Consider the following 27,626-nt stretch of genomic DNA (forward strand, 5'->3'; position numbering starts at 1 on the left):
GAGATATATTGTTGTACAAATTATTTTTCAGGTGAGGTTTACATTAGATGGCCTCTAAGGTCCTTTATAATACCAACATTCTCTGAATCCTACTCTTATTTTCTTTTTTCTCCTATTTCACCTTTCTCTATATCCTTCCTTTTCCACACTGTCTTCATGTCCTCCTCTCACTTTTACTTCTCTGACATTTTAGATCTTCAGTCTTTTCCTTTTGGGCAATAGGGCTATTCTAGTGGTGTGCTGACAAGTATTTAATAACCAGCTCTCTGGTGGGGGTGGGGAGAACTGTCAACATACTTTAAAATTTAATCCACATTTAATCTACATCACTTTCTTAAGTCTAGAAAATCAAAAACACAATAATTCAAGCCTTGATTTGTAGCAGTTGCTGATTTCCAAAGTGTACCTGCTCATACTAAAAACTTAACAATCAACTTTTACAAGGTGTTAGGATATGGTTCCAGCATACCCTTCACTTAGCTATTTCCCAGAGTAGGCCAAGAATACAATGTTTTGAAACAATCCTACATTGTCTATTCTTATCATAGGCTACATTATTGACCAATCCAAGTTCAGGGAGTACTAGCATGTCTGGTGTGAGGGCTTTCTGGGCCCTTTCAGGATTGTTCATCTACCTTTGGTGTCCACTCTCGCCCAACTCATCTGCAGGTCCTAGAAGGTATAGCATGTGCAGGGTCATGGTGTCTTAGCAAATGGGTGAAACCAGGTTGTGGGTAGCCAACAAAATTCAAACCTATTGGTGAGTGAGGGGGATGTCTACCCCAAGCATATGAAGACTTCCCACAGCAGAATGGGCAGATGAGAAGAATTTGTTCCAATGGCCATAAAAGCAGCTGAAACAGGCAGTGTAGAGTGCTCAGAACTTGGTCAGATATCAAAGGTGCCAAAGTTATCCACTGTATCCCAAGCCATCACCAGTTGTCTTGACTTTTTCTTGCCAGTGAACTTCAATGACTCTGGAAGAGAGAGTGAGGATGATGACTTTGTGCCTCACTTAAGTCCAATTCACTGAAAAGTCAAGACATTACCAGTGATGTCATTGGTTGTCTTCAAAAAACAAAAAACAAACAACAAATCAGTTTTATTCAGAATGACGACTTTGTAGGATCACACTCATATGTTTGCCTCAAGTTGTTGTATCTGGAGGTCAACAGACCCAAGAAGACTTCCAAAGTCCAATCCTCTGGGGTATATCATTCTCAGGCTTAAGTTTATTGAAATGTATCTTATACCCTTATCCTGGGGGAGGGACATTAGGTAGCAGGATTTGTTTCTGAGTATACTTAGCAGTCCCAAACAAATTTAGTGATGTTAAAGACTCCCTATCCCTCATTTTCTCAGCTGTCAAAAACATGTTACGTACCTCTGAGGGGCATGTGTACTCAGGAGAGAGAATAGAAAACAATAGTGGATCATTAGGTACTCAGGATATCAGTGCTATCCAAAGAAAGAGGTGACAGAGTATATATAACCAGTAATGCAAGGCATTGTTCAGGTGCTACCTGGCACCTGAAAAATTTCTTGATCTTTCTAGTTGCTATAGACCCTCAAGTCCCACCCCATTGTACTTTGGATTTGTTTTGGACATAGCTTTATGCTTTATCTCAGTAACAGACATTCTACCAATGGCCACTGACCTGGTTACCTTGTGGTTATACCTAAGTTGATAAACATTTGGAGTTGTATTTCTTCCCTTCTCAGGAAGAGAAGAAACTCTCATGGTGTAAAGCCAAGCATAAGCAGCTTTCCAGAGGACTGCTGCTGTGAACAGCTTTCAAGGTTCTGATTACACCATATAGTGAACTCTCTATTCAGTAACAAATTAGGGCAAAACATTCGCAGAAAATCAAAGTACAACATTCACAATGTTATGGCATAACAACTTAACACTAAAATGGCCACATAGTTTTCACCAAAGTGGTCACATAGTTTTAAGTAAAAGATAACATTCATTTAGTAACAATCATTTAGTAAGTCCTTAGTTCAATCATCCTTAAAGAGGCAAGCTTCCTTAATTGACACTAAGTACAAAGTTAAAGATTCTCGACCCCTAGGTCACATTGTCTTAATCTCTTCAATCAAGAAATCTTCTTTCTTCTTAATTGGAGAAGTCCTTAACTCAATCATTTAAAGGTAAAGGTCAGAGTTCTCCACCCCTAGCCCACAGTAAATCATGATCTTCTCAGTTTTCATTAAATACCCAAGGAAAGGTCTTTTCATCTTGATTTGAGGCAGGCTCTAAGCTTCCATGGTTCCTTTTCCATGGTACCAGCTCCTGCCCTAATCTATCCAACTGCCACCTGGGTTCAAAGGCAGACAGCTCTCAATTCTTTATTCAGCTTCTTGTGCAGTTCCTGTTCCATATTGAAGCTCATAGTGTCTTGTCCACCTCAAGTCCTTCACAGTTTCTGTTCCTGGGAAGACAAAGCTTAACAAAGCCACAATAACATCCATGCACGTTGCCAGCATCCCCATTAATTTACATTCTGCCTGAGAAATGAACATAGACCCAACAACAAGGTCTGAGACAAAGTAACATCAAAAAAGACAAGCAAAGTACAGGTACCACAGTCATGTTTCCTCCCAGCTCTCCTTTCTTCTCATTTCTCAGTTCTCATTCCCGGCAGTTCCAACTGGCCCTCAGAAGTTTTCAGCAGCTCTCAGAAGAAGTTCTGCCACCACAAGTCCTGTTCTCAAAATCTTCTCTCTTCTAATTTCTCAGTTCTCAATTCTCAGTTCAGTTCTCAGTTCTCTTCTTAATTCTCAGCTCCTCAGCCTCCATGCTGCTTGCTCCCAGAAGTTCTGGCCTCTCTCAGCTTGGGCTTTTTCATATATATATATAGATGTATATCTATATCTATCTATCTATCTATCTATCTATCTATCTATCTATCTATCTATCTATCTATCTATGGTATTAGCTCCTCCCTATTCTTCCCCTTCCTGTTATGTCAACAAGTCCTTCCCACTGTGGGATTCACAGGTTCTGGGTCTTAATACTTGACACAATCATGAACTTGGAACAAGGTGCTAAGTACCTGTTTGATTGCAAATACAAGGGGCAGGGAAGATCTTCAAATTCCCATTGCCATTACATATAGGAACAGAATTCGAAGGCAAGTTTTTATGCCACAGTGGTTTCCTCTCTAGAGAGGGATATGGAGGGAAGGAGAGGTACAGGGAGATGGAGAGGTAGAGAGAGATAATGAGAGGTGGTGATGATGGGGTACAGGCTCTGGGAACCCCCTTGAACTCTTTGAATCTTCCCACTGGATCTGGCATTTGCCTGAGGCCATAAGCCTTTCATTATCACTAGGCCCAAATTTCTGTTACTCTTAGCCTAGCCTAGCCTAGCCTTCCATTGTTCAGCTACTTCCCACCCTTGATCCTGTCAAAATATCTATACCCAAATCTGTCACCCTTAAACTAGCCTAGTCCTCCATTGTCTGTCATCTCTAAGTAGCCTTCAGCTATTTCCCACCTTTAATCCCATTCCTAGAGCCTTGACCTCAGTCCCATCAAGATCCTCCTTAGACTCCTCCTCAAGACCCTCCCCAAACCCTTCCTCTAGACCATCCCTAGACCTCCCACAATCTTTCTGTATATAAGATCTGTCTTGCCTCCATGAGGGTGCTAGGATTCAATATAGCTCAGCTCAGACTCAGTCTTAGCTCCTTAAGAGTCTACCCATTATGGCGAATCTTTAATAAACTTTGCTTTTCTTTGGCTGAGAGAAGGCTTGAGTCGAATTCATTTGGTAGAACCTGGTGTGTTGGTATTTTGGGGTCTTGAGCACTCCTAAACCCCAAACCGCAACAGTGAGAACAGCAGCATCAGTGGCACTATATGAAGGGTGCTTTCTAGGAGATCGACTTGTCTTGTATCAGCTGGAGACTTGTCCTTTTTCCCTTTCATATTAAGAGAATCCACTAGGTAATGACTGAATTATGACTTTTCTGAGAAACCAGTGAAACAATGGGGAGCTTACTCTATTCCCTGGTTCTCCTATTTGTTTTATTGTTACATGCAGTATGGACTGCTTGGTTGATTAATAAGTGTTCCTCAGCTATTTTAAATTTTGATTGCTTGTTATTTGTATTTTAACAATGGTTTCCCAGATTAACATAGATGATTTTAACTGCATTTTCAGTAAGTGTTTTTGTTATAGAGGGTATACTAGTCATGGATGGGAACTGTGGAAAATTGATTACACCAAATTCAGTTGACTCTGAGACCATCTTCCTCATTTGGCAATCAATAAATTGCCTGGGCACTCAGGCACTCAGAACATCTTATGAGTTTTATGTTTAACTTGTATTTTCTAGTTTTCTAGCTTTGCAGAGAAATAAGTCATGTGAAGTGGAACCTTTGCCCTGGAAACTAAAATCCCTATGAGCTAATCTCCTTATTTCCCAGAAGAAAAGTTACTCTGTACCACTGGGTTTTATTTTTTTCTCCACCATGACTCTCCCCAGCCTCCATGCCAAGATGAGAGACAGAGAGGGAATAGTGATCTCACAGGAATGTCACACCTGGAACCAACCCTTAGTGGCTATACATAGGAATTATCGGAAAGAATCAATTTCATTCACCCCATGTTTGGATGAAGAGCCCTCGTTCCTCATCCAAACTGCCCTCTACAATGACATCTGCTGGTTAGCAGATATACACATGTATTATCTATCTCCCATGATAGATTATAAGCTCCTTGAGGGCTGGGACTCTATTTTTTTTCTTTGTAGTGTCAGCTTCTAGCAGAGTGCCTGGGATTTGGTAAATGATTACAAATGGTTATTTGTTATAATAATTGACCGATACTGATTGCAATATTGAATACAATAAATGCTTATTGATTCAAATCTATTTACTCCTTTCATGATCCCCTAAGAGAGATGGCATGGAGGAAGTATTGGCATATTCTTTACTTATGCTGCCACTTTCAGATCCTTACCTGAGTGCCAGTGTTTCCCAACCTCTCCTTTGAAATTCATGACAGTCAGATTATTCTTGTTGCTGCTATCTCCTGTCCTCCAGGATAGAATCACAGCTTCAACCCCTGGTAACAATCATAGTCACCAATTCAATCCTTGCCATCATTCTTAGTGACTTCATTATTCACATTGGTTCCTCTAACAAGGTGGCTTCTCAATCAACTAACTCCATCAATTCCAATAATCTATCTCTCTATTAATTCAAGTCAACTGAGTAGAAGACACACATTTGACCTTACCATCACGGATAAGAATTCCAGTTCACAATCCTGGATTGTGAAATTCCCTTCTCTCATAATGATTTCTTATTCTCTTGCTGCCTCATTCCTCCTGAATCTACTCTTTGTCCTTGTCATGTCTGTTAGCCTCTACTGGTTCTCCTTCTCTAATTTAATTCTATTTAGTAAATACTAACCACCTACCATATGTCCACATCACTGTGCTAGCCTTAAGGGATTAAAGAAAGAAATAAAAATGCAACAATTTCTCCTCAAGAAACTCACATTTCAGTTCTTTCCTTCCATAGATTTGGTCACATAAAAGCTATTTTAAGAAGGCACTGTCTTCCATGATGAAATTGTTAGTTCACCCTGTAAAACCCTCACCATTTGCCTTTTCTGCTTTTACTTTTGAACCCTACTTGCTACAGGGGGAAGTCATGAAACTTGCTGACAGAATTCATACAAATCCACCTCATTTAACCTCACCAGTAACTTCATCACTACATTATAAGCTTTTAAAAAAAATAAGAACAAAAATCTCTGATTGACTCCCTAGTATAGTCTTCACAACAGCTGTTTCAAATCTTTTCCTCTCTTCCCCAATTCCTCTCTCCCTTCAGATGACTTTGTCCTCTATTGTATTGGGAAGATTGAGGCCATCTGTTTTGAAATTTCTCATCTTACACACAGCAATGTTTCTATTTCCTCTGTGTTCACCTCCAATCTCAGAGAATGAGTTGGCCCTTCTCCTTGTCAAGGCCAATATGTCCTCCCCCTTCTCCTGGCTGCTCTTGGTCTATCATCTTCCACACTCTCTTCTACTTTATCTTCTTCCCAACATTTTCAACTTCTTTATGGACATCTCCATCTGGATTTTTTCTATCATCTTAAACTCCACATATCTAAAAGCCAACTTATCATCTCCTTCCCAAAACATAACTCTCCTTCCACCTTTACATTTCCATGAAAACATCTCTACTTTCCCAGTTACCCAAGTTCAAAGCCTTAGTTATCTCTCATAATTTTCTCTCGTCTCCCACATAGGGTGCCTATTACTTTTCCCTCCATAAGATCTCTCAAATCAATCCCTTCTCATTTTCCTCACTCTGAAATCATTATTTCTCATTTGAACAATTGCAATAGCCTCTTAAATGGTCTACCTGCCAAGAGTTTCATTTAACACATCTGTTCTTCACACATATGCCAAAATTATCTTTTGAATGCATAGGTCTGACCGTCATTCATTTTCCTCTAAAACATTAGTGGTTCTCTATAATTTATAGAATACAATAGAGAATTCTTATGCATATAAGGCTCTTTACAACCCACCTTATTTCTTTGTATTTCCTTTTGTTTAAAAAAACTATAGTATTTTATTTCCCCTATTACATGTTAAAACAATTTTAAAGATTTTTTTAAAAAAAGTTTTGAGTTCCAAATTCTATCCCTCTCTCTCTGAGTCTGCATTTCTTTATATGTACTCAACATTCTAATAAAACCAGACAGTTACATTTCCCCTTATTTAATTTTATTTTCTTCTATCACCCAGGAGTTTTTCAGATCACCTCCTCAATCCTGGAATGTTTTCCAGTACAAATCCAATAAACATTTATTAAACATCTATTATGTGCCAGCACTGTTCCAAGTATTGGGGATAAAATTAATAAAAATAAACAGTCCCTGCCCTCAAGAAACTTACAATCTAATGGGGGGAGGAGAACTATACACAAAAGGAGGCAGAAAAGTAGGGAGTGGGGATAGGACATTCTGGGGGTACCTGGAGCAGGGATGTCTTGTTCCAAGGAGTTGAAACCAGGCAGAGTAGCAGATGCAAAGTGCAGAGAGCTTAGAGTCTACCATTTGCCCTCTAGAGAGGAAGAAATCCTCCAGCCTTCCAATCAGAGGGGAGAGGAGGCTGCTGGAAGTGGTGGCAATCAAGGTTTGAGTTTACAGTATGGAAATAAGATCAGAAGTGATTAACTCAACCTGGGAAGGGCATCTTGTTACTTGGAGCTGAGACCAGGCAGAGCAGCAGATATACCTTTGTTGACATCTTTTTTTTTTTTCAGGTCAAGCTTAGCAATCAGTTCTACCATGAAGCCTTACTTTATTTGAAGACAATATTTTCTTCCTGTGACATTTAAAAAGTTTGAGGGACATAATGTCTGGGTAATTAAAAGTTTTATTAGTAATGCTAACATTTTAATAAAATAGGTCAGTGGCACTCTCAAATGCCAAAGACCATCATGATGGTGGGTTTGAAAAATGGGTGTTAGAGATGGTGGTAATCAACTCTGATTGGCTAGCAAGTAATGAGAGAATGAATATTACAATGAGGGGCTGGACCTATTCTAATGAATTTTTATTATGTCATTTACTTCTAAATTACCCCCAGTCTTGGGTAACCTAGTGAATAATTTATCCCCACCCAAACCTGAGTAGAACCCAATAGGATTAAATTCCTTGTAAGGTTGGGTGGTGTATGAACAAGATTGAGGAGAGGTAATTCTTTGACGTTCAAGAAACTAAACTTTGAGATGAGGACTACAGAGAAAGGGGAAACTCTGGATCTCCCCAAGTCATTGTTTATTAATAATTATTTCTCTCATTTCTCTTTGTTCCTACAGTACTTTATCCAAATTCCTTGTTTCCTCTAAACACATTTGTTCTTATATTGTACTTATTTGTGTCCAGCTTCTATTTCCTCCCATTTTTGCTGTATCCTGACAGTAGACTGTAAGCTCCTTGAAGACAGGGACCACATTATTTTTCATTTCTGTACTGTTATCACCTAACACAAGCACAGTAGGGGCTAAATAAATGTTTGTTGTGGTTTTGCTCTTGTCATTTAGGTTATTGAACTTTAATAGTTTAAAACTGTATGAAGACTTTTGGGCCACTCTGTACATGAGAGTAAGGCCTCTTCAAAGTACTGGTAGGACTGAAATAAATTTGAACCTTGGTACTGAAATGAAGCAATAAGAAGAGTCACCTAAAGTTGATTGCAGCTCTATGAACCATAAAAAGTTACAAATCATTCACTAATCAGGGATTAATTGGCAGAGACATTGCTACATAAACAAATTGTATCAATTCAATAACTCATTAATCACATTTATCTGCAAACCTATTTAATACCATCTTGAAAATAAAAGAGAAATCTTTGAGGTTTCCACTGGAATAATTTCCCCAAATTTTAGCATATAGAAATTGAGTACTGAAAGATAACTCACTTATTTGGAACTGAGCTATCCAGCAAATTCACTTAGAGGATACAACCAAGAAAGAAAAGAAGAAAGTCTTGGAATAACTAAGCCAAAATCAGGAAGCTTGTGTTCTTTACCCACAGAGGAGCCCCTCAGAACCTTATTCAGAATGTCTTTACTAAAAAAATGACCCAGTGTTAATAAGCTTAGCTCTCTGATTTCTCAGCTTACAGAAGGTTAGAAGTAACTGATTGAAAATATCGATGAGGAGACTGTTATGAGGAGGTAGCCAGACTCCCCTATAGGAGGTGAGAGTTGACAGCTAAAAGGGAGAGGAGAGGAGGAGAAACTGTAAAAAAGGATTCCCTTTGATCTTAGGTTGATCTCATCAATGTGGTGACTCATTCTGATGGTGAAGATTGTCAGCCATACTTCTTGTCTACACCTGTGAATCCTCAAGAGGGGGTCCAACCCAATATTCTGAGGACCTTCCTCCAGATCTCCTAACATTGGTTGGAAATCAGTGGACCATGTGGCCTTCTCATCAGTTATCCTTCATTCCTACTAACTAACTAACTCACATTCTTTTCTGGTCACATATTTCTCTGATGATATCTCTCATGCATGCTGTTTCTGTGAAATTCTCCATTGGCAATTTGTTGCTTAGTACACACATCTCCATTGCCTTCCAGGAGATTCACAGCTTTAACTCTCCATAGACTATGGTATTCTAACACTCTGGTATTGAGAAAGACCATTATTATTTATGTTTAAAAGATAGATCTTTGTTTTAGGAGAAGCTTAGGATCATCAAAACCACTAAAATAACTTTCTAAAGGCAATCTACCTACTTTCCTCTTCCTATTCAATTCATACTCAATTCATTGCCTGTTTACAGTATCTATTGAATATGTGTGTGTAGCCCCTTACTGTGTGTTTCCACTGAAGAAGGACTAAGCTACTTGTGTGAAAGAGCATCTTAGTATAACTTCATAAGGTTTGGATCCAGAAAAGATAAGATCTTTCAATGGCTAAAAATGTTTTGGAGTTCCTGAGGAATAAGCAGCATGGCAGAAACTAGGAAGCAGGGAAAACACTTTTGAAAGGAGTGGAAAACAACTGGACTTCCCATGGGGCAGCCAGCAACATTATCCACAATATGATTGGAGTAACCTGATTGAAGGAACGGTATCATCTGATATGGATTCTTCACACTCAGCCATGGAAGCACAATAATTGAGAGGTATCCTCATTATTCTCCATTCTCCCTTCGCTAGAGGACAAAAAACCCAGTAACATGTCAAATTTTGTTATCTACCTATGTCACACCTATTTGATATTGGTATTTTGTAAGACCGATATTATAAATTAGTTTGTTATCTTTGTAGAACTGTCATTATTTGAGATCAGAATATGCCTAGACAGATGACCCTTGGGGGTTTTAGATTGCACAGACTATACATTATGATAGAGCCCTAAAATTTTAACAGAGGGAACAGGGCTTCCTGGCCCCTACCAAGTCATAATTTCATTTTATCAGTGATTCTATAACTCCCCCAAGCAGAACTCTGAAATTTGAACTCAGTGCTGACTTGGGACATGGTGCCAATTCCAAACTGAAGAGAATGAAAAATGAGGAGACCATAGACTCTAGAACTCCATAAGAACATAGTGTTATGTAGGTACACTGGGTACATTTTTACACATCCAAGTTTATGGACTTCTTGAAGTCCATCCAATGACCCTAGATCAAGAAACTGTGATCTAGAGGGAATCCCTCTTTTACATGGACTCTCTTCTGGACAGCCTCCATCACAGTGGCAAAAACCTTTGGCAAAAGTATCTCACTGCTTTTTTAATTATTTGTTTTACTTTGTTTTGGCCTCTTTGGATATTGATTATCAAAAGATTGTCAAAAATTATCTCTGTTGATAAGACACCAATCTTGTCCAAAAGGTTAATTAAAGAAAATTATAGTGGACCTGTGATTTCTTTGGTATAGGGAACTCCCAATGATGGAACTCTCTTTACTGATATGAATTAGCACCTTTTCTTCCACTTATATCCTACAAGAGTTGCATGCACTATGGGAATTTAAATGACTCACTTAGGGTCACTTAGCCATTGTGTGTTAAAGGTGAGACTTGAGCCCAGGTCTTCTGGACTTAAAAGCCAGTGCACTATCTACTATACCAAATGACTTTCATCCTCTGATTTTAACATATGCATGGGAGACATATTGTGGAAGGAGAGCCTTTAGAACAGTTTTGGTCTACTAAATACAATGCTTTTATATAGTCAAATACATAATAAACATAGTGGGACCCTGTTCTCTCTGCCCCTTCCAATACATTTTGTGTCTGTAAGGATGTGGTCTGATATAAAGCGTGTCTTGTGAAATCCTGTCTCTTTTCTTTTTCATACCTTTTTGCCCTCAATACATGTCTAGGTAATTTTCATAAGGCTGTTGTAGAGATGGGAAAGTAGGCTGATGGGCCAATTGTTCAGTTTTTCAATCATGTGCAATTCTTTGCAACTCCCTTTTGGGGCTTTTGTGGTAAATATGGTTGCCATTTTCTTCTCTTGCTCATTTTACAGATGAAGAAACTGAGGCAAACAGAATTAAGTGACTTGCCCAGGGTCACACAGCTAACCAGTGTCTAAGGACAGATTTGAACTCAGAAAGATGAGTCTTCCTGACTTCAGGCCTGGCATTCTATCCACTGTGGCACCTAGCTGCCCTGATGGGTCAATAGTCATTGCTATTCTCTTATTAGTCTTTTTGGAGTGTGAGTTTCCACAAGCATTAGCTTTTCACTCTTCTTTCAAAGATCTTAAGAACCAACATCTTTACCCTCAAAAGTATGTCACCTCCAGCTGAACCTTGGAGGATCACAAGATTCTGAAGAACAGAAATGGTATTCTAGGTATAGGACTCAGTTTGTGTGAATACATGCTTATAGGAGATAGAATGTTGAATTCGGGGAATGGTTAATTGTTCAGTTGGACTGGAAAGCAGAGTTTTCATAGGATAGTATCATGAAATAAGACTGAAAAAATAGACAGGTGACCAATTGTAGAGTGTCCGAAATGCCAGGCTTAGGATTTTACATTTTATCTGTTAGGAAATGGATAGCCACTGAAATTTTTGAGCAGAGGGTCAATCTTGATAGATGTGTGCTGTAGGAGGAGTATATTGGTAGTGCTCTGGAGGATTTGCTGAAGAAGAGGGCAAGACTGGCAGGGGGGATACTAATTATAATTGTCCAAGTAAGAAGGGGCAAGCACCTAACTAGATCAAAGAACTCTCCTAAACCATTTCTTTGCCAACATCTAAATGACAGCACCCCACAACTGGCAAGGAGAAAATTTAGCAGCTTTCTCATTATATTTCAAACATGGTTGGACTAGTCTCATAATGACTTGATTTTTAATAATAGTTAAGGCTATTCATTCATTCATTCATTTAACAAATAGTTATTAAGTATCTACAATATGCAAAGCTTATGTTAGGTGCTAAGGGAAAAAGAAAGCTAAATAAGGTATAATCTTTGTGCCCACTTTGTACACACTATTAGGGGAATGTAACACATACACAAATAAATATAGTAAGGCAATCATGTAAGAGGTATACAAATTTCTATGGGATTGAATGAGAGAGAACATTTACAGCTGGGAGGATCATGGAAGGCTACAGAGGAAGTGGCATGTAAATGGGATCTGGAAGAATCTTTAGGATTTCAGCAAATGGATTGAGGAGGTACGGATAGTATATTTGTGGTAAAGGCAATAGCAGGAGAAAACACAAATATTATTAAGCATTAAGCATATTGGTTTCTGGAGATGGTGAATCATCCAGTTGCTATTGTTAAGAGAAGAAGGTGTGTGTGTGTGTGTGTGTGTGTGTGTGTGTGTGTGTGTGTAACATGTATTTGGGAGTTAGGGAGTAGATAGATCTGGCTATTTTTTTGATGCATGATATTAATGCCCTTCCCCTGAATTCTTTTCTTGAACACCAGCTGTTTACCCTTCACTGTGCTAAGCACCATGGGGATCAAAATTATGAGTCATAAATACAAGACATAGTACTTGTCAGTCAGTCAGCCAACTGGCATTTGAGTTCTTACTATGTTAAATTCCTGTGCTAATCTCCAGGCATTAAAAAAGGCTCTGTTTCTCTCTCCTTATATTCAGATATATGTATATATAGCCCTTGCCCTCAAGGAGCTTCCAATCTAAAGGGAGAAATGAATATGAAAATACCTAGTTACATACAAGACATTTACAAAGTAGATACACTATCTTAAATCAGTTTAAAGTCTAGTTAGGGAGATAAGGGACTGTCTGATGAGGATATAAAACTGTCCTAGTAAGACTGCTTCTGGAGTATTGTGTTCATTTAGGAAGAATTATATCCAACTTGGATTCAACCACAATGTACCTGAAACCATGACATATGAAGTTTAGCTAAAGATCAGGAAATGCTTAGCTTGGGGGTGGGGGGAGAAACTGAGGGCATCATACCCAAAAGGAACTTTAAAGGTCATTTGGTCTAATTTCCTAACCAATGCCAAAGTCTCATATATAACATTCCTGAAAGGTAGTCACTCAGCCACTGCTCAAACAGTGATGAGACAGCTCATTCCTTTTTTTTTTTTTTAAACTTCTCTAAATGTTCAGGAAAGTCTTGCACTGAGCCAAAATTGGCCTTCTGAATTCCTACTAATTCTTGGTTCTGACCTCTGGGGCCAAGTAGAATAAATACAATCCCTTTTTCTACAAGACAGTCCTTCAAATATTTAAGAACAATGATCATGTGCTTCCCAAGTTGTCTCTGTTTTAGGCTAAATGACCTTAGTTCCTTTAACAAATCCTTATCCTACATGTTTCTGAATCCCCTCAACATACTTTTTATAAGACAATAGAATCTCAGAAGCAGCCTCTCAACAGTGGGTTCCCTATCCCTGAAGAGAGTTCTTTTGGCAGAGACTGAAAGACCATTTGTCAGGAATGATGTAAAAGGAAGTCCTATTCAAGTTATGAGTTGGAGTAAAGGAGTTCTAAAATCCCTTCAGTTTGTAAGATCTGTGTTCAAATCTGTGTGTTTACTAGCTGTATGACATAGGGTAAGTCACTTCACTTCTCTTCCCTTTGGTTTCCTCATGTATAAAATGGGTATACTAAGGGTGCCATCCTTTTAGTATTATGTAATTCTGCTGAGATAGCACATAAGATGCTTTGCAAATATAACAGCCCTTTAATAATAAAAGTTATTAATATTATTACCTTTCGAGACAGCTCACTCTACTTTTGGATGGTTTTGATCTTGAGGAAATTTCTTTTTACTTTGAGACAACATTTTCCATTCTGAAACTTTTATCCATTATTCATTCCTAGCTCTGCTATCTGAGGCCAAACAGAATCCAATTAACCAATTAACTAATTAATCAATAAACATTTATTAAGTGTCTACTATATGCCAGGTGCTTGGCTAAAAGCTGGGGATACAAAAAGAGGCAATAGAAAGTCCCTGCTCTCAAGGAGCTTATAATTGAATGGAGGAGACTACATGCAAACAAATATATACAAAGCAAGGTATATACAGGATAAACGGGAAATAATTTGCTTCAAATCAGAACTTTATTTATTGTTTTTGTTGATTGTCTAGATTTAAGAAAGGACAAGTAGGTGGCACAGTGAATTCAGCACTAGCCCTAGAGTCAGGAGGACCTGAGTTCAAATCTGGTCTCAGACACTTGACACACTTACTAGCTGTGTGACCTTGGGCAAATCACTTAACCCCAGTTGCCCTGCCTTCCCCCTCCAAAAAAAGAGAAAGTGATAGAGAAAATGTTAATAATGAACAGCAAACTTAAAAACATGATGTGCATGCTTTTTTTTCCCTAGGTAGCTGGCTGTTAAACATTTACCAGCGCACTGCTACTGACACACACTTGGAAGGCACTTGGAGAATTATCAATCCATTGGGTGGAAGGAAGACAGGCCTAAATGATCTTCTGGTGTATTGCATTCAGATTCTTACTGAATCCTAGGATAGGTAGTACTACCTCTCTAGGGGGCCTCTAGGACAGGACAGAGGGAAGCCCTTTTGGGGACACTGCTCCCTTTCCTCCTATTCAATATTTTCTGAGCTTTATAGACCATCTAATCTAGTCCTCTCATTGATAGATGAGGAAAGTAAGTCTTAGTGTCTCGTTTAATGCCACACAGCTAGTGTCTGAGGCAGTATTTGAACCCATGCCTTCTGATTCCAGATTCTACCGAACTGCCACTCAAAGCTGTTGCTCTGATCCTTGTTTTGAGGTAGTTCAAAAGAAATGTGAGATGCAAAACTGTAGAGAATACACCACAAAGGTTCACATGGACTATTTGTGTCTGGCCTGTGGTAGAGCATTCTGAGCTCGTATTGGTCTGATCAGTCACAATCGGACACACTGTAACTTGACTCTAACATAGTGACGCCATTTTAGTCCTCTTAGAAGATAAAGGACAATAACAACAACCATTTGCTGGATGGTGAAAGGTGGTAGTTGGGCCCAATTCTGTGTCTCTGAGTCTCAGCCTAAAGCTAACCTTCATATTACAGTTTATGCCATGAGCTTCCTGCAGGGAAAGGGGGGTTGTGTTGAGTAATTAAGGGGTTTCATTACCGGGATTCGCTGCATCTCATACCTGGCAGATAAGCGTTGGTCTTGTTTGGAGATATTTTCAAGGGATGTTTCACAAAGGATTATAATTCAGTCATCACTTGAATTGGATGATCTCTGAGGTATTTTGCAAGGTCATTGTCCCATAATCACTCTTGTTTACCTGTGGAGCCTGGAAAGTGACAAAGACCATAAACTCATACATTTAGAACGATAGAGAACCTTAAAGACCATCTAGCCCAATCTTCTCATTTTATAGATGAGACCCTGGGAGATTAAATGATTTATCTTTGATTATACAGGTGGTCAGTGGCAAATCCAGGGTTTGAACCCAGGTCCCACAATTCTAAATCTAACTCTCTTCCCACTAAGACTTGAATTCAATATATATTCCTGCTAGCTTGGTGGCAAGATGTAACATGGGCAATTACCTGAAAAATGACTGTAAACATTTTTATTTGTTTGTAACATTACAAATTTGTAAACATTACAAAAAAGTAAACAAATAATAAAGTTTGAGTTAAAAAAAATCAGTTGTACAAATAAAGTATAAAGAAGACAGGTTTCGATAGTAAATATATGTGGAAAAAGACCTGGATGTCCTAGTGGATTGTAGGGATAAAGATTGGACCTATGATTTCGTTGTTATGGAGAAGTTTTAGATGAAGAAAGTCTGTCTACCAATGCAGCATCCTTTCTTTGACTCATAGTCTTACAGGGTTTCCTTGAACACGGTAAGATTTGCCCAGGGTCACACAGCTGGAAGCAGCATTGGAATTTAGGTTTTCCTGACTTTCTTGACTTCCAGTCTAGGTCTCTCCCTATGATGCCATGTTGATATGTTGATTTTCTCAGAGACTGAGTTATGTTATCTTTCCTTCTCTTTCCTCTCCCCAGTAGAGTGTAAACTCCTTAAAGACAGGGACTATTTCATTTTTGTCTTTTAATCTACTCAGTATATTAGGCACATAATAGATGCTTAACACATGTTTATGAAATTAAATTGGAGAGAACTTAGGAATAAACCCCTTGATTTTCTGTCAGTGTATAATCTGAGGTCTCTACTTCATTGTCTTTCTGCTCTAGGTGAGAAGTGAATTTCTGTTACACCATTCCTGATAGTCTTCCTGTCTCTGCTGAAAGACTTCCCTTCAGGGATAGGGAACCCAGTATTGAGAGGATGCTTTTGAGATTCTGTAGTCTTATTAAAAGTCTGAGGAGGGGACTCAGGACCATCAGTGGATGAGAATCTGTTAAAGAAACTAGGGGAGCAGAGAAGACTTAGGGGGCACGTGATCATTGTTCTTCAAACACTTGAGGGATTGCCCAGTAGACAAGGTATTGGAGTTACTCCATTTGGCTCTGGAGGTCAGAAACAGGGATCCACTAGTGAAATTTTCAGATCAGTTTTGGTTCAGTACAAGAATTTTCTTGGTTTAATTTCCTCATCTGCAAAATGGGGCTCATAATACTTAACCTAATTACCATGAAGTATAAGTTGGGAGGAAAGCATTTTGTAAACCTTGGAGAGCTACATAAATGTGATTGAATGTGAGATAGCGTGGTTCAGTTTAATTAGTATAGCAAATGGTAGAATTTTTTTGTGAAGGTGAGTGATTTCCAAACAAGCTCAGGATACGCCAGGAGTAGCAGGCACTAAATCTACAAGGCATGGGACTGGTTGGTTGGGAACAGAGGAGGTAGGAAGCATCCACCCCCATTTGGCTCGTGTTATTTCAATGAGCAACTTTGGGAGGAAATTCAGATCCCATATTCTACCCTGCAAAAGAGATACTTGTATAAATGACTTTGCAAACTTTAAGACTCTGTATACCTGTCAGCTATTATTATTGTTGCTATTGTTATTAGGTGGATCTATTCCTGGCTGAATTGCAAGTTTTACTGGGTAACTGGGCTCTTAAATTGTATCCTATAATAGATACAGAATCATGGGCAGTGTTTTGTAATGAAAAGAGTTATGGCATTAGAATACCTTGGTTTGGATCCAGGCTCTGCTAGGTATTATCTCTGTGACCTCAGGCAAGCCACTTTAATCTCTTGTTGCCTCAGTTTCCTCAGCTGTAAAATTAGGGGGTTTGACTAGATGACCCCTAGAGACCCTTCCAGCTTTAGATCTATGATGTTGCAAAATTGAACTGCTGCTGTCAGCTGAAGACCTTCCCACAACTAGATCAAAGGTCACTTCAATAAGATTGACCAGTCCACTTGACTAGGAGGGAAATCAAATAAACACAGCAGAGGGGACAATGCCCTTTCTTCTCTAAATGAATCCCCTCCACTTGGAACTGGAAAGCACTTATCAGTATTGCTACATCCCAGGACAACATGGTTTGTTGGTTCTTCTTGACTTTTCAGAGGGACAGTAAATCTTATCTTTTCTGAACTAGAGCTAATTATATTTTTCTCTCCTATTTCCTTTTTAAGTTCAAAGGATGCTACTTACAAATTCTGTTAAGTAAGGTCATTTTATTTGTGTACTGCTATGCTGCCCAATTTCTTTTTCAATTTTCAGTGTGGTGTTGAGAGCTTGGTGGGGTTTATTTTATGACTTGGTATAGAGTGGGATGCATAAGTCCTTCAAATGAAGGGAGTTCAGGGACAGCCAGGCCATTTGCTTTACTTAATGTTACTAATGAATTACCTTTTAAGACACTAACATGACTTTGTGAAAAAGTGGCATTTTTCCTTGTGGCTTCTTGGGCTTATTGAATTAGGAGCAGGGAAAGAATTTGGCAATGATCAGATGATGTACCTAAGGGTCATAGAGGTTGTGACAACCTAAGTTTACATAAATAGTCAATAGTAGAGCTGAAATGTAAAGCCAGATACTCTGAGTGCAAAGCCATTGCTCTTTCCATGATGTCTCATTTGTTGAATGGACTCCCCATGTGATGCTGGGATGCAGTATGAGGAGTCAAACATACAACGAGCTTTTGTATAGTAGCCGATGCTCCCAAATGCCAGAACAAAAATGAACTAACCTGTCATTTCAGTTAATTGCCAAATCTAATGGCCTTTTTTCAATCCTCATCCCTCTTGACCTTTCTACAATCTCTGATATGATCAATCACCCTCTTCTTCTGGCACTCTCAGTCTTCATGACACTGCTTCAGGAATGTGGTCATAAATGTTTAACAACCAGCTCTGAAAAACAATGTGTTCAAGACACACTTAAGATTAATCTGCAGATTAACATTTTCTCTATCATTTTTTTTTGCATCTAGACAATCAATAAAGCAATAAATCAAGCCTTGATTTGTAGTGTGTGCTGATTTCTGAAGTCTAAATGCTCACATTGAAGATTTAACAATTGGCTCTTACCAACCTGCTTGAGCTGGCTTTAATATATATTTGTCATCTTAACAGAAATTTGAAAGTTTGGAATAGGGATGTGTTTGGCTAGGGGAAGAATATTATGAACTTTGTTTGGAATTCTGAGTTTGAGATACTTATGAGACATCACTTTCCAAATGGCCATATGGCAGTTTGTGACATTGGATTTCAGCTCAGGAGAACGACTGAGGCTGGATATATAGATTTGGGAGTCATTTGCAGAGATATTTTTTTGAGGGGGAGGGTAGAAGGCAAGGCAATTGGGGTTGTAACTTGCTGAAAGTCACACATTAGTAAGTGTATCAAGCATCTGAAGCCAGATTTGAACTGATGTCCTCCTGACTCCAGGGCTGGTGCTCTATTCACTGCACTACCTAGCTGCTCCCATTTGCAGAGAGATCTTAACTGAACCATTGAAATCTGATGAATTCATCAAGTGAGAGTGGTTATAGGTACAGGATCATATATTTATATATTTAGAGAAGGAGAGGACCTTAAAGGCCATCTAGTCTAATCTCATGATTTTACAGTTGAGGAACCAAGACCTAGAGATATGAAGTGATGTGTCTAGGGGCACACAGCTCCTAAACAAATGAGGTATGATTTGAAGCCAGGAGTCCTGATGGTCAGTTTAGTACTCTATATATCATGCTCCCTCTCAGGATAGATATCTATTTCTATCTATCTAGATAGACGTATAATCCCCAGGACTGAAAATCTAGATGTCATCCTCAATTTTTATTCTCTTTCACCCTCTTCTCTTTAATCAGTTGGCAAAATTTTCCATTTCTTCTTTCTCTACTTCTCTCCTATATTTACCTTTCTCTCCTCTGACCCTGTTACCACTCTGAAGCAGACCCTTATCACCTCACACCTGGACTGTTGCATTAGTGTTCTGGTAGGTCTCTCCCCACTTGACTCCATAGTCTACCCAGCTGTCAAAATGATCTTCCTAAAGGGCAAATTTGACCTTCCTCACCCTCCCACCTCTTCCCCCTAATTCAATCGATTCTATTCTATTGTGACAAGGATCAAATATAAGATTCTCTGTTTGGCATCCAAAGCCTTCAGAATCTGGCCTCTTCCCACGCTTCCAGTGTTCTTACACTTTATTCTCCTTCCTCAACCCTTATTCTTTGATCCAGTGGCACTGACTTCCTCCCAGTTTCTCAAATGGGAGACAGCATCTCCCAAGTCCAAGCATTTTCATTGGCTATCTCCTATGCCTGTAAGTCTCCCTCCTTATCTAATCTCTTCCTTCTTTCAAGTCTCAGCTAAAATTCTACCTTATGTAAGAAGCCTTTTTCAGTCCTTCTTAATCTTCAGGCTTACCCTCTGAGGATTATCTCTGATTTACCCTACATAAATTTTGTTTAAACATAAGTTTGTTTGCATGTTGTCTTCCCCATTACATTTATGAGCTCCTTGAAAGCAGAGACTTTATTTTTCCTTTCCTTGTATCCTGAGTGCTTAGCAGTAATCTACATTACTTAGCACTTAATAAATGTTAGTTGAATGAGTATATCTATACATACATTATACAGGGTGTCCCAAAAGTCTTAGTGAAGGTTTAAGCTTTAATAGCTTAAAACTAGAGTTTTGGAACATACTGCACATATTTATCTACACAAACAAGTATACTAGTCTCTCTCTCTCTCTCTCTCTCTCTCTCTCTCTCTCTCTCTCTCTCTCTCTCTCTCTCTTCCCCTCTCCATACACACACACACACATCAATGATTCATATATCCTACATATGCACACACATACACACACACACATATATATATACAAATATACATGTCTATATATAGGCACATAGATGCTTCCAATTTACATGTATATACACTTCAGCATCAACAGATACTACAGTGTACATATCTAGATTTAGATATATAGAAACCCATAGAGTAGATGTAAACACTATATTACTATGTAGTGAGTAAATGGGCTTATAATTTCCTTTCCAGTTCTAACATTCTAAGGGTCTACAAGATAGAAAGCCTTGCTCAGAGGAGAGAGAAAGCTTTAGGTTTCCATATAGCTTTTCCTGCCCTTGTCACTAGGACAAACAGGTAGATTGGACTATGGAGGAAATGCTTTGCTTTGACATAAAGATTATGCATTTGATTGGAGTTTTTCTGCTGGGAAATCTCTCAGGAATCTAAGTTTGGGATGGGGCACAGAAAGGGGAGAACTCTCAAAAGTCACTGCCATACTTGCCTTGTGCAGAAAGGGCCTTTGGGACACTTGACATTTCAAAGTCTTCCTGGGAGAGGAAACGTTCCATGGAAGCCAACAAAGGCGTCGGGAGCTATAGGTCAAACTCTATTTTAGATGCAGGCCAAAGGCAATGAGGATCCTACAACGAACTTCAAAGGGTAGACTCTGGCCCTGGAACAAGAAGGCTGATGGAAGGGAAACTGGGATCCATAGTAAAACAAATAAATCACTTTGATCCATCTGCTGACAGTTGCATGTTCTAAATGCATTTCTATAAACTTCTTCCAAAAGCCTGCCATAAAGACATACAGATTTAGTATGGGACACAGGAGATGAAATGTAATCTATAATTAATAGCAATCTCTTCCCCCCACCCCCCGCCACATCCATGAATGTACATGAGAAAATACCACTTATGTTTTCTACCCAGTTGTCCTACTACCAGCCTTTATGATCTTGTTTTTGCTACCCCCCTTTTCTGACTTTCAGTTTCCTGGTTTAGGCTAAACAACTACCAAGACCGCTTCAAGTCCCCAAACCTTCACACCCTGAACTACTTTCTGTACAACAAAGGGCCTCACAAAATGAGTGTTTTACTCTTTAATGGGGGAAAGATCATTTTGTACCTAATTAATCATAAGGCACTTTGGAAATTATTTTCTTGGGTTTTCAGGATTTAAACTTATGTTGGAAGGCACAGTTATAAGAGAACGGCCATATCCAATAATGAGGATTCCAGATCTATCCTGCCCTGCTTAATCCCACCAGTCTAATCTCTTCATAATATTCCTATTGTACTGCCTTCAGAATTTCTCTATGGTCCTGTTTTGTTCAACATTTAAACCTAGTTGAGGAATACATGACATGCTTATCATATTTTCAGGAGACACAAGCTGGGAGGGATGGGTGACCCATTAAATGATTGGATCAGGATCTGTTGAGTCATCTACAGACTAGAATTATGGGAAATATCAAATAAAATGATATTCAGTGTGGTTACATATAAAACATCCTCCACAGTTTCCTGGCCAAAGACAGTGGAAAGGTTTGCCGTTTTCTTCTCTAGTCTTGCACATAGTATGGACTTAAGTACTTTTTCATTCATTCATCCATTCACTTTGTTTAAGACCTAAGCATGTCACTTCCTTTGTTACCTTCACTTTACATTATATAATTTCATCAGCTCAAATGGGAGGGAAATCAAGTAATCAGGGTCTCTGAGTCAATTCCTGTCTCTCTTCCACTTGAGAACAATGATCAAGTCCTCTTCTTTTCTACTTCTCTAGAATACTTTCCTTTAACTAATCCTCCAAAGACATGGTCTCCTAGTGGTCTTCCTACATTACAAGATTTTGGTTCTAATCTCTTTGGAGGGGGGAAGGTGTTCTAACTTTTTACCTGTTATCATTTGATTTTAGGCAATATATTGTCTAAATAGAAAAGAGTAAAAGGACTTGAAATGAAAAATAGGGTTTTGCCATTTTCTGACTGTGTGACCTTGGACAAATAATTTAGCCCTGCTAGGCCTCAGTTTCTTTTTCTAGATCAAAGAGGGGTTGGAGTAGATTATTCCTAAGACTCTTGTCAACTCTAAACCTATGAACAATTCTTGCTTTCAGCCTCTGAACACACCTTTCTAAGCTGTGATATCCAAAATTGATCACCATATTCCAGATATAACCTTGCCAGGTTTGGCTACATTGGGACTACAATCTTCCTTTTTCTGAATTTACCAATCAATAAATCACTTTAAGGTTTGCAAATATGCATTTTTTTGTGACAAGATTTTTGCAGCAGGGAGTATAGTATGTACCACAATTCATTTTGCAGATGAGAAACTGAGAATTTGAGAGATTAAGCAATTTGTGCACAAATATACTTTAAGTACATTTCTGACAGGGGATTTCAAGTCCTGAGTTCATGTCCTGTGTTCTTTTTCTTTTACCAAAAACACAAAAACAACACCCCCAAGCTATAACTTTTTTAGTTACCAGTCTTTATTCAAGCTTACTATATATGACACATTAGAAAAGGAGGTAGGTTAGCCCAGATACTGAGAATGAGAATCAAGACATGGTCAATGCAAGCATTATACAAATGATGAGGTTACCATAAAATGATGAAGTATAGGGTTAGGGGTGCTCGAGACCCCAAAATACCAGGTCCTGCTGAAGGAATTTGACTCAAATCTCCTCTCAACCAAAGAAAAGCAAAATTTATTAAAAGTTCCCTTGCATTGGACACAGAGTAAATTCTAGAAAAATTCTATGGCGCTCTCACACCACATGGAGACAAGATGGGGTCTTATGTACAGAAAGATTGTGGGAGGAATGTAGGGGTGGTCTAGGGGAGGAGTTTGGGGAAGGTCTTCAGGAGGAGTCAGATGAGGTCAGACTCTATTAATGAGTTTGGGGAGGGTCTTCAGGAGGAGTTAGTGAGGTCAGATTCCAGTAATGAGTTTGGGTAGGGTCTTCAGGAAGAGTTAATGAGGTCAGGTAACAGTTGATTTGGGTATAGATATTTTGACAGGCTCAAGGGTAAGAATTAGATGGACAATGGAGGGCCAAGCTAGTAACAAAGGTTTGGGCAGAGTCACAATGAAAGGCTTGTGGCCTCATGCAAATGCCCCATCAAATTCAAGGGGGTTCCCAGAGCCTGCACCTCATCACAAAGGTATTAAATAAACAAAATGACCTCTAGTTCATTGTTTGGATTCATTATGGAATATTAATGCAAAATAGATGCAGAAGAATCACATAGTATGAGAAGGTATGAAGGGATTGCCAGGTATGTTGGTGGAGGAGGATACCAAAGATCTAATAAAATGAGGTAAAGAGGTAGAGAGAGGTAGAGGATAGAGGAAATGTGATTAGCAAGTGCTTTGGCTTGTTTTACAATTCTACAGCTTCATTTCTTTTTGTGATGTCCATTAAGTTCACTGGTACCAACACACACTATTTCGGAAACCATTTTGCTAAGGTATACGGCCAATAATGAAGTGGAAGTTCCTTTGGCGTGTAATGGGACATAACCAGTGGATGGATTTCATGTTTACCTTGCAAACTTAATCTCCTAGAGCCTATTTGCATGCTCAATAGCTTTTAGATCACCAAGATTCAAGAACTGATAAAAATCTCATGGGAGATTTTCAAAGGGCAAGTGAGAGATGTGACCAAAGAAAAGTCACAGGTATGAGAGGGGCAACCAGTGGTGCAAGAAGAGCAGCTGACATTGTGAAAGGGAGCTGTGCCATAAAAGGGGTCTACCTAGAAACTAGGGGAAAGATGGGGAAAATGGAACTTTTCTGACTTCAAGATTTAGAGTTCCAGGGAGAGAAGGTATAATAAATTCTAATAGCTGCTCTGAGACACAGAGAGATATGGGTGAGCAAGACTGTGGATAATACTGATTAACAATTGGAAACCTTGATCAATTATGTCCTGTTGAGGTTGAGGAGATACCTGAGAATAGCATGGTATTATGGATCACTAGAGTGTCTTGGGATGGTGAGGGGAGTGGTCCAAGGAGGCAGCAATAGCACTGTGCACACTGTCTTCGTAATTTTAGCCTTGCTTCATGTTTTGATTAAACATCTTATTGGATTTGTGTACTTGTAGCATATTAAAAAACCAAACCAAACAAAAAAAAAAAAACAAAACAACAAATCAAACAAAGAAAAAGACACCCTTTTCATTTGGTAGGAACTTATCCCCACCATACCATATCCTAAACCCAGGAAGAAACAAATGATCCTTGAGTTGTGGGAGACCTGGAGCCAGGGGTATGGTCTGAGGCTGCTCTCTCTTCAGGGGAACTTCCTGCTCTGACAGCTTGACAGGTGGACATGGGTATTCCCCCCAGTCTTGCTTACTCTCTGAATATCAATCAGAACCCACTGAAACCCCTGTCAAGGTACAGATACTTTCCCGGGTCATGTCAAAAAAGTGTCATCATGATTCATTACTCATGGGTATGAACTCTACTCATGGAACTGAAGCTTTTAGGATGAATCATAGAGGTGTGGAAGGTCAAAATTTGAAGGGCCCTTTAGAGACCATCTAGTGAAACCCCCTCATTTTATAACTAAGAGAACTGAGATCCAGAGAGGGGAAGTAATTTATCTAAGTTTCCACCACAGCTGCTAAATATTAGATCCAGAATTAGATTCTAGGTCTCCTGATTTCAACTCAGGCATTCTTTCTATTACCCTCTACTATCTATTCATACTTGGTAGAGATAGTGATTTCCATTGGCTTACCCTTCTTTCTACTACAAATCAATGAGGTGACTTAAGAACTCGTTTTTCCTTTTACTCACCACTTCCCATCAATTCCCCTCACCCCTGTCATCTATTAATGTATAGTATAATGTACAATCCAAGAATTACTGAGTCACTGGTTATAGAACAGAACTTTGGATATTTTAAGCCAACAGGACTCTTAGACTACTTCCCGAATTCCAGACTAAACCCACTGACTCCCAAATTAATAAATACATATCAGTTCTTTAAAGCCCAATAGACAAAAAAGACAGTTATCACTCATTCACAAATGAGGACAGTCATATTAGCAAGTATTTTCATTTAGGAGTAGAGTTTCAGCTATTATCAGAATCCCAAATTTTACCACAGAGCAAAGAAGGTTAAAGCTGAAAGAGACCTTACAATCATTTAGTCTTCATTTTATGGAAGAGGAACCAGAGGCCTCTAAAGGTCAAATGGCTTGCCTAAATAGAGTAACGAGCAAAATCTGTATTCAAGTATTGTGTCACCCATTGACTCCCCATATTTGAAAGTCCATTTCAAATTAAGCTTTTTGAAGTTCTTCTAGTTAGAATTTATTTCAATTCAAGAAATACTTATTAAATGCCTTCTTTGTACCAAGCAACAAAATGGCCAGCATAGATGAGGCTAAGATGAAAAACAGTAGTCTTTATTCTTACATATCTTAAAGTCTAATAAAATTAACTATGACACTACTACATATGGAGAATCTAAGTAACAAAGGAACCAAAAGTTCACAGTCCTTGTTGGTATGTCTCGTTGCACAGAATTACAGAATCTCAGGGTTGGAAGGAAAGTCCAGGGGCATCTAAGCTAACACATTTTTGAACAAGAATATTCTGTATCACAACCCGTGACTGACCAATTCGCTTTTGTTTAAAGACTTGTAATGATATAGAACCAAATAACTTTCCAAGGCAATCCATTCAACTTTCAATTATCTCCTTTCCTTTCTTTTTTCTTCCTCCCTTCCTTCCTTCCTTCCTTCCTTCCTTCCTTCCTTCCTTCCTTCCTTCCTTCCTTCCTTCCTTCCTTCTTTCTTTCTTTCCTTGCTTCCTCACTTCCTTCCTACTTCCCACTCTCTTTTCCTTTCTCCCTCCCTTCTTCCTTCCCTTTCTTTCTCTCCTTCTCCTTCTCTATTTTTATTGATGACTTGATTTTACATCATATTTACCTTAAAAAATATCCTCCCCCCTTCCCTACTCAGAGAATCATTACTTATAACAAAGTATAAAAAAGAAAGAGGGAAAAAAGCATTTCAGTAAGACTAGCCAACTAAGTCTGATAGCATATAAAATGGTTCACATTCATAGTCCCTCACCTCTCCAAAAGAAGGGAAGGAGGTGCATCTTCTCATCTGATCTATGGAGGTGAGATTTGTTATTAGAATTTCACAGGTTCAGGACCATTTTGTTCCTTTGATTTACATATTTGCATTATTATCAGCATTGTATACAGTGTTTCACCCTCCTTACTCCTACCTCACTTTATATCAGTTTACATAATCTCAGGTTCTAATTGCAATCTCAAATTGAAATTTGTCTCTTTGCATCTTCTATTCAATGCTTCTAGTTTAGCCCTCAGGATCCAAGTAGAACTAGTTTAATCATGCTCCCCCTGAATCTTCTCTTCTTCAGTCTAAACATCTCCATTTCCTTGTATTAATCCACATAAGATATAATCTCATCTTCACAGTTCTGCTTTCTCTTCTTGATAGTCTCCAACTTATTGTCTTTCCTAAAATGTGGATATTTGAACTGAACACTATACTCTAGATCTGGTCCGATCATGGTGGGAAACAGGAGTATTATTACCTCCTTAGTTTTGGATATTATGCCTTTCTTAATTCAGCCTATGATTACATTACATTTTGCCTTCTCTATTTCAGTGTTGATTCACATTGAACTTCCAAACCATTGAAAATTTATTTGCTTTATTTGCTCCCTGAGGATCTCCCACATTCAAACTACTCAACCCCATCTGAATCTGATGACCACTTGTTTGGCTATTCCAACCATATTTATTTCCTAGCTTTACATTCAACCTCAATTCATCATGAATAATCAAGAAAGACCCTTGGGAGTCATTTCCTGCAGCAGATATGATTCAGTCTTCCAATATGCAGAACAATGGGTCAACTGGTCAATAGGCAGATTTCAATAGTGGGCCATATGTTCTATTTGGGACTAAATCATCAGGACAGAAAATTGCAGACAATGTTACAGGAAGGAAAACTAATAGATTGAGGGAGGAGGATGGTGATTGTGGAAAAATATTAAGAGTGTGGTCGGGAATAGATAAATGTGACCACAAGCAACCATTTTTTTTTTAAAGCAATTGGGGTTAAGTAACTTGCTCAAGGGTTACACAGCCAGTTATTTCTGGGTGTGGTGCTAAGTATCTGAGCCCAGATTTGATCCCCAGGTCATCCCAACACTGGAGCCAGTGCTCCTACTTGCTGAGCCACCTGGCTGCCCCCCCAAGCAACCATTTCTATATGAGACTGAAATATAGAATTTTTGATGAGAGCTTCAATGGTTTTCCCCTTTTGGGTCTCTTCTACCACATTATCACAGAATTTTAGAGTTAGAAGGAAACTTATAGATCATTAACTCAAAGTCTCTCATTTTACAAATGGGTAAAGAGAAGTGATATATATATAT

General features: G+C 38.8%; 1 long non-coding RNA gene across 2 annotated transcripts in view; it reads right to left on the minus strand.

Moving 5' to 3' along the window:
• Positions 1-27,626, minus strand: part of LOC138156091 (uncharacterized) — a 43,920-nt gene continuing 16,294 nt past the window's right edge. The window contains exons 1-3 of one of the 2 annotated variants that reach the window (XR_011167061.1): positions 18,110-18,263; positions 15,133-15,279; positions 1-977 (exon numbers count right to left, since the gene is read on the minus strand). This is a non-coding gene — a long non-coding RNA (uncharacterized lncRNA). Of the gene's footprint in view, positions 978-15,132; positions 15,280-18,109; positions 18,264-27,626 lie in introns of those variants that run through there. The other variant, XR_011167060.1, reaches the window with a different exon arrangement.

This window comes from Petaurus breviceps, unplaced genomic scaffold (assembly GCF_028583685.1).
Source record: "Petaurus breviceps papuanus isolate PSGF00001 unplaced genomic scaffold, PetGlider_PUasm1.0 98, whole genome shotgun sequence".
NCBI lineage: Eukaryota > Metazoa > Chordata > Mammalia > Diprotodontia > Petauridae > Petaurus > Petaurus breviceps.